Here is a 6,959-nt window from a genome sequence, read left to right as displayed (position 1 = left end):
GGTGGTGGAGGAAAAGCAGGCAAGGAAGAAGTATCAGGAGCAAGGCAGAAGAAAGCCACCGGCTGTCTCCAGGGAGCAGCGTGTGCGTCCATGGGGCTGCAGCGTAAGGCGCGTGGACGTGGTAGCAGCGGTTGGCGGCAGATGGTACGGATCGTGGAAAGTCTTGACTGCCAGGGTAAAGGGTTATGGGTTTTATTCTGAGGCAAGAGGGAGACGGTAGAGTGACACGAGCAGAGCAGGACTTCAGGGAGATAAATCTGCCAGCAATTTTAAGATGTACTGGAGTGAGGAAAGGCTGGCGTGAGCTGGGGATTGCAGTTGGAAGGGTAGTGTAACACTCCAGACAGGATAGCGGGGACCCAATGAGCACCTAACCCAGGCTGACAATGGAGTGGAGGCAGTGGGTTTGGAAGCTGTTAATGTGGTGGGGGGGGGGGGGGGGGGGGGGGGGGGGGGGGGGGGAGTACCTGCAATTCATTTGATTCAGTAGGGGGCCAGTGAGAGGGGAGTCAAAGAAGGAATACTAGTTTTTGACCTGAGTGACTAGACAAAGGTGCCGTTAAAAGAAATGAAGCTCACTGAAGGAAGTCCTCGTAGCGGCTTGTTTGTGAGGGAAAATGCCATTTGGTTTTGGTCATTTGGAGTTGGAAGGCATTGTTGGATATCCAGGTATGAGTAAAGCTTGGGTGGTAAGAGTTGGCGATTCCCCTTTAGCATGGACATGATGGCTGAAGTCAGAGGATTATTCCAGGAAGAGCACAGACGGGCAGATTCATGCGGGGTCTCAATGTGTTTGTCACTGTGTCCAGGGGACCAGTGTTTAGATAATAATGGGGTTGAGATCACAGAGGATGCTTTTGGAGCCCTTAAGTTTTTAGGGGGTATATGCACGTGTGTGTGTGTGTGTGTGTGTGTGACAAAAAGATACTGTCCTTCAATGAGTTAGTGATTTCCTGTTTTATCTTCTGCAGTTTTTTTAGTGGAAGGCAGGGGGCAGCAGAGTCCCACTTTTCAAAGGAGATTCCGGCCACAACTTCAGAAGAAACGTTGCTCCCCACCCCCTCCCGCAACTTGTATCTTTTTTGTTAACGATACCATATCCCCTTTTTAAAAGTTGGAGAACATAATTTGATTCCAAAATTTCTGTCTTTGGGAACAGCATTCGGATCTGAAGGCTAACTTTGGGCAAGCGTGCCTCCAAGCTGAATGTATCAACTTCTTTTAAAGAAAAGGAGTTAAGAACTTATTTACTGGTGATGGCCTGATGCTATTTCAGTAGAAGGCTTGGTGTTGGACAGGAATTGCAGATTTTTAGTGTGAGGGCTGACTCTATCCTGGAGACTACCGTTGGTATTTAAAGAAAAGAAATTAGGCCCGCCAGAGCCACATTCTTGAGATACCTTTACTATTACAGTTATAGTCATGGTGAGTACGGTCCACAGTCCTTGTTGCTGCTATTGTCTGGGTTTCCTCAAGTCAGGTTGACTTGGGATAAGGGTGGGAAATGAAGCCACATTTACAAGGGTAACTCATACTTCTTTGCCTTTTGACCTATCTTACCACTGCTGTCCCTCCTGGTGCTTTCCAATCTCTGTCATTTTACCTCCCAGCCTCCACCTACTGTCTAGACTGTGAAGCAGGGGCACAGAAGCTTCTCATTTCTGTTCCTAGGGCTCTGCTCTGCTGTCTTCCAGCAGGTGATGTCATCGCTGGTCACAGAACAGTGGGGCCTACTGCTGACCTGCAGCGTGCAGGTCACTCTGGGCCCCAGGGCTGTGCTCCCAGGCTTGCTTCTCTGTGGTCTGCTTTGTTACACACACAAGGACCACATCTACCTGTATATTGCTGTGTCTGGCACAGGTGAGCTACGGAAGAGGTACCTGATCATTTTGTTGAATAGGCACCACAACCTTTTCATTTCAATGTCATAATGGGATTTTTAATAAAATTTCTCTTAAAAAACAGGGTTGTTATCCCCAGTTTTTAAACTTGGACTTCTCTTTCCAGATGTCGGACATTGTCCATGGGAATAAGTACAAAAGGTTTATGGGGTCCCGGGGTAAGATAGGGACAGCGTGCAGCTCAGTGCCAAGTGGCTGTTCGGGGATGAGCCTCCAGCAGGGACTGGCAGGCATTCATGCTTTCAATGTGGTTCCATACCTGGGTCACGTCATACTGTCTTCAGTTCTTTGACTGCGTCGCGCTCCTGAAACCTCCAGGCCCTTGTTCATACTGTTTTCCCCCTTGGCGTGTCCTTCCTCTTTTCTGTTTCAGCAGCTTCTTTTTCCTGCCCTACTTTTTCTTTTTCCCCTCATAGAATTCATTTCTTTTTATCAAGTTAGGTAGTTTATCTCTTATGTTTGTTGTCTGTTCTCCTATCCTGCTAGGTAGAATATAAGTTCTGTGAGAGCAGGGATCTTTGTTGGTCACTTATAGATCCCCAGCACCCAGAATACTGTTTAGAATATAATAGGAACTCAATAAATAATTCGTTAAGTGAAGAAGTGGGTCCCCGAAGGCTGGACTTCTATGTCATTGCCTCCGTGAAGCCTTCTGTGTCTGACTTCTCCCAATCCTGGATAAGATTTGTTTATCTGTCCTCTATTTTCCTGTGGCACTTTGTTTCTATTTGTATTATAGCAATTACCCTACTGTATGATAGTTGCTTTATATTTTGATGACAATAACAAAAAATAATGTAACAGAATTTTAAATTGGAAGTTTTGATGGAGGCGCCAAGATGCAATAAGTACAAAATATCTGAGATATCATCCAAAGATGGACATTTCCATGAGTTTCCTGATTCCGAAAAAAACGAACAAAAACCACCACCACCAAAACCACTTACATTGTGGACACTGAAGGATCAAGAGAGTAGAGACCAGTAAAGGTTTGATGAGGAGAATTTCTTTTGAAAGAGTTGTGCTGGGAGTCCCCCACCCCTACCAGGAAGGGCAGGGAGGGTGCTTCTACCTTCAACTTGAGCCAAGGAAGGGGCTCACAGGGACTACATGGAGATAGTGTGTCTCTGGCAGTGAGGGAAACACGAGTCCTTTTTGAGTCTTGCCTGGAAATGGCAAAAGGCAAAGACAGGTCAGCCGGCTGCTCTGATCGTGGGAACAAGGAGGCCCCCCCAGAGTCTGGGTGAATCATGTGAGAGACTGAACCAGCCGGGTCATTTTCAGTCCTCCCCATGATTGCTACCTGAAGGCTCCCCTCCAGGACAGCTGGAGACAAAGAAGGTGGCTAGCCGGAGTAAAATGCATTACCTTTGACAAAGGAAGAAATGTAGTCAAATATTACTAAAAAAAGTCTTTTGCAGAGGAGGCTTTGAACAATTCAGGAAATTGTTAGAAAGCATCATCTTTAAACACCCAAAGCAAAGAATTTTCCAAATGCAAGAAACTGGCTCCAAAGAGAATCCGTCAAAACAAGAACTTCCTGGTCCCTCTTTACCTCTCCTCCATACTGCCTCTGGCAGGGTGAGAAACCTAGTGATTACAGCTGGGGGAGGAGGAATCCTGAGCACTGGGAGGCACAAGGTCTGGGAAGAGGCAGAGGATGAGGCCTATCTTTCTATAAACACTGTCAGTCTTCAGCAACCCCCTCCCAGAGATGATTTACTGATTTACCGTTAAACCAGCTTCGTACTTTTAAGGACTGGACATTCTATTTCTGAATTCAGACTGTTTTTATGCCATAAAGTGATCTCAGTAATCTTTTTATTACCTAGGAATCTTAAAAAAATTTTTCTTTTAATGTTTATTTATTTTTGAGAGAGACAGAGACAGAGTGTGAGTGGGGGAGGGGCAGAGAGAGGGACACACAGAATCTGAAACAGGCTGCAGGCTCTGAGCTGTCAGCACAGAGCCTGACGCGGGGCTTGAACTTGTGAACCATGAGATCATGACCTGAGCCGAAGTCAGATGTTAAACCGACTGAGCCTTCCAGGCGCCCCTGTATTTATTTTTATTTTAGAGAGATAGTGTGTGAACAGGGGGCAGGGACAGAGAAAAAGAATTTAAAAAAAAAAATTTTTTTTTTACCGTTTTATTTTTGAGACAGAGTCAGAGCATGAACAGGGGAGGGGCAGAGAGAGAGGGAGACACAGAATGGGAAGCAGGCTCCATGCTCTGGGCCATCAGCCCAGAGCCCGACGTGGGGCTCGAACTCAGGGACCGCGAGATCGTGACCTGAGCTAAAGTCGGACGCTTAACCGACTGAGCCACCCAGGCGCCCCGAGAAAAAGAGAATTTTTTAAAAAATGTTTTTTATTTTTATTTTTGAGAGAGAGAGAGTGTGTGCAAGCAGGGGAGGGGCAGAGGGGGGGAGAGAGAGAGAGAGAGAGAGAGAGAGAGAGAGAGAGAGAGAATCTCAAGCAGGCTCCATGCTCAGTGTGAAGCCCAAGGTGGGCTCAAACCCCTGACCCTGGGATCATTACCTGAACTGAAATTGAGACTTGATGCTCGAGTGACTGAGCCAACCAGGCGCCCTTTATTATTATTATTATTAATTTTAGAGAGTCCCTTCTGCATAAATTTTAAAGGACCAGTGTTAGCATGCTTTGTGATTACCTCCTATGAGCCCTGCTTGTTCACAGCATCAGCAACATCATATTAGCTAATGTTTACTGTGTGTCCACTGTGTTTTCTTGGCACTATGCTATTAATTTACTTGTCTCATAGTTCCCCCCAACAACCCTGTGTGGTATGAGCTCTTATCCTATTTCACATGCAGGACATCTGAAGTTGAAAGACATTCACTAACTTCCCTGAAGTTTACATACTTAGAAGTAGAGTTAGCATTTGAACCCAGGTGATCTGACTGTATTCTTTACTAGATTCACATTTCCTCAGGAATAGGACTGTGCTCATGTCTGTATTCCCCACGCACAGCACAGGGCCTGAACTTTAGTGCTCCACAACAGTTTAAACAGATGAGCGGTCCATAAATGTCGTTGGCAATATTTCACAGTAACGCATACAAAATTCAACAAAATATAATAACTAGGAGCTTAGGCTTTGGAGTCATCGGACATGGTTTTGAATCCTGGTTCTGTCTCTTCATAGCTGTTCGGTCTTCGGGAAAATTACTTAACCTGTCTATGCCCCAGTTTCCTCATAATAGAATGGAATAACAACCCCTCCATCATAGGATTGTGCTGTGCTGCAAACCAAAGAAGATTATGGATATATAAAGCAACTGACAGTGCCTACCACTTAGCACACAGTGAACGTACTTGCCATAGCATGTGGCTCAACAGGATGATAACTTTTACTTATTTGGGTTTAGTGCTCCACTGAATTCTGAATCAGCAGAGGTACAGTTTGATAATGGTAGACAGACCCAACCCTAAGCAAGCTGTGAAGTACAATGGAAGCTCTTGACCAAACCGCACGCCATTTGGTGACCATGGCTGGCTGAACCCTCCTGTCATGTGGCTGCTCTCCAGTGTTCCCATATGCACCTGCTTCTCTTGTAAGGTGTGTGGTTACAGTGGGTCCCAATGCTTGTTCCTAACTCTGCTTATTTGTAATTATAATCACCTAACTTAATTAAACATTATTTAAATGAGTTACGAATGGGAAAAGAGTAGAGCACTTTTACAGTTATCTTCCTGCCTTGCCTTTCCCCTCTAGTTGGAGGGGGGACCTTTGTCTTCATGCTTTCTTCTCTTCCTTCTTTTAGGAGAAAGAACTGACTAAACTCATTCATATGAAGACATAAGTGACTGCAGCCCCTCTCAAGATCAATTGCATTTTAATAGGTATTTAATGCTGTAGCTAAAGGAAGAAAGCTCTAAATGTGGGAGTTGAGTACCAAGGACAGGGTGACTGATCCTGTCCAAAAACATGTCATAAATCCTCCTTGATCCCTACTCTCCATGCTTGGAAGAATGGTGCTATTTCTGTTATAATTGTGCATTATATCTACATTCTCATACCTCTGGACAAGGTAAATATAGGCTAGTTGTCCAATTTGTATTTATCTGATTTCACTAAGAGTGGTACACTATACATTATAATTAAATTTGGGAACAGAACCTATGCTCACAGAATAGGCTCCCAAATTTTATTCTTTTGAGGTAAACCCCAGGTCCAGTGCTACAACACTTAGGTCTGTCTTGTGAATCCCCCTATGGTGAAATGTGTCTTTATTTGTCTTTGTGCACTGCTTTGGTAAATGCTCATGGAACAAAAAACTGGATTCTCACTAAATATATGTCTATTTTAGGGGCACCTGGGTGGCTCAGTCAGTTAAGTGGTCAACTTCAGCTCAGGTCATGATCTCACAGTTTGTGAGTTCGAGCTCTGAGCTGTCAGCACAGAGCCTGGAGCCTGCTTCAGATTCTATGTCTCCCTCTCTCTCTGTCCCTCCCCTGCTTGTGTGCTCTCTCTCTCTCTCTCTCTCTCTCTCAAAAATAAATAAATAAACATTAAAAAATATATGTCTATTCCCTTTAATGCAGAATGAAGAATTTGATACAATTGGAGGGGCACCTGGTTGGCTCAGTTAAGTGTCCGACTCTTGATTTCAGTTCACAGTTCCTGAGATTGAGCCTTGCATCGGGCTTTGTGCTGACAGAGCAGAGACTGCTTGGCATTCTTTCTCCCTCCCTCTCTCTCTATGCCCCTTGGATGCTCTCTCTCTCTCTCAAAATTAGTAGATAAACATTAAAAAAAAACATGATACAACTGAAATCATACACTTGTAAAGGATTTAGGGAAATTGTAGTTTGAAAACCTCATTTTATCCATGAGGAAATTAAGACAAAGAGAGCTGAACTGACTTGTAAAAGTCAGTAAAAAAGTAAAACTTTTTTAGTAACTTTCAAATATGCAATATAGTATTATCAACTATAGTTACCATGCTTAAATCACATTCTCATGACTTATTTACTTTATAACTAGAAGCTTGTAATTTTTCACCCCCTTATATATTTTGCCTACCCCCCCCCC

At 44.3% G+C, this 6,959-nt stretch overlaps 1 long non-coding RNA gene across 1 annotated transcript; it reads left to right on the top strand.

Annotated features, from left to right (window-relative positions):
• Nucleotides 1-482: 482 nt before the first annotated feature.
• LOC125912414 (uncharacterized) lies at nucleotides 483-6,009 on the top strand. Its single transcript, XR_007454722.1, has 3 exons — nucleotides 483-1,425; nucleotides 1,672-1,860; nucleotides 5,689-6,009. It is a non-coding gene; the product is annotated as an uncharacterized LOC125912414 (long non-coding RNA).
• The last annotated feature ends 950 nt before the right edge of the window (nucleotides 6,010-6,959 follow it).

This window comes from Panthera uncia, assembly GCF_023721935.1.
Source record: "Panthera uncia isolate 11264 chromosome C1 unlocalized genomic scaffold, Puncia_PCG_1.0 HiC_scaffold_4, whole genome shotgun sequence".
Lineage (NCBI taxonomy): Eukaryota > Metazoa > Chordata > Mammalia > Carnivora > Felidae > Panthera > Panthera uncia.
The sequence above is the reverse complement of the archived record's forward strand: the minus strand, read 5'-3'. Positions and strand labels throughout refer to the sequence as shown.